Genomic DNA, 1,112 nt, shown 5'->3' on the forward strand with positions numbered 1-1,112 from the left:
GCTTTTTCTGTTATAGGTGCATCACTTAAAGCACAAACATAAATCTCTCTTCACTGCAGCTGCAGGTAATTTATCCTCAGGAATGACTGAATATATGCATGAAAAAAAAATTAGTCACTTGGTATTTTGTAGCTTCTTACAAAAGGGATGAGATCTGATTGTTTATTTTTGCCTTTTTCATGAGAAAATGTAATTTTCTCCCACTTTTACCTTCATATACAATAGAAGCAAAGATTTAAAAAGCCAGAGATAGTTAACATGAAAAACAGTCATGTATTAGTTTCTCAGGGCTGCCATGACAATGTACCACAAACCAGGTGAACTTAAACAACAGAGATCTATTCTTTCACAGTTTTGGAGGCTAGAAATCCAAAGGCAGGGTGTCCACAGGGCCACAAGGCCATACTCTTTCTCAAGGCTCTAGGGGAGAATCTGTTCGTTGCCTTTCTCCTAGTTTCTGGTGCTGCCGGCAACCCTTCACATTCTGTGGCTTGTACACTCATTACTCCAATCTTGCCTCTGTCATCACATGACAATGTGCATGTGTCTCTGTGACTCTTCTCTTCTCATAAGGACATAAGTCATATTGGAGTAGGGTCCATCCTAACTGAGTATGACCTCATTTTAATTTGATTACACTGACAAATGTCCTACTTCCAAATACAGTGGTAGTCCTTCCTTATCTGCCGGGGGTATGTTTCCAAGACCCCCAGTGGATGCCTGAAACTGCAGATAGTACCAAACTCCATATATACTTTTTTCTCTTATACATACATACCTTTGATAAAGTTTAATTTATAAATTAGGTACAGTAAGAGGTGAACAATAAATAATAATAAAATGGAACAATTATGACAATATGCCAGTGATACTGCATTTGCACTTTGGGGCCATTATTAAGTAAAATAAGGTTACTTGAACATACCTATGTGATAGTCAATCCAAGCTGACTACTAGGTAACCGACAGATGGGTAGCACACACAGCATGGATACACTGGACGAAGGGATGATTCATGCCCCAGGTGGGACGGAGATGGACAGCTCGAGATTTCATCACGTACTCACAGTTTAAGACTTATGAATTCTTTATTTCTAGAATGTCCCATATTAT

The sequence above is a fragment of the Galeopterus variegatus genome, unplaced genomic scaffold (assembly GCF_000696425.1).
Source record: "Galeopterus variegatus unplaced genomic scaffold, G_variegatus-3.0.2 Scaffold4228, whole genome shotgun sequence".
Classification (NCBI taxonomy): domain Eukaryota; kingdom Metazoa; phylum Chordata; class Mammalia; order Dermoptera; family Cynocephalidae; genus Galeopterus; species Galeopterus variegatus.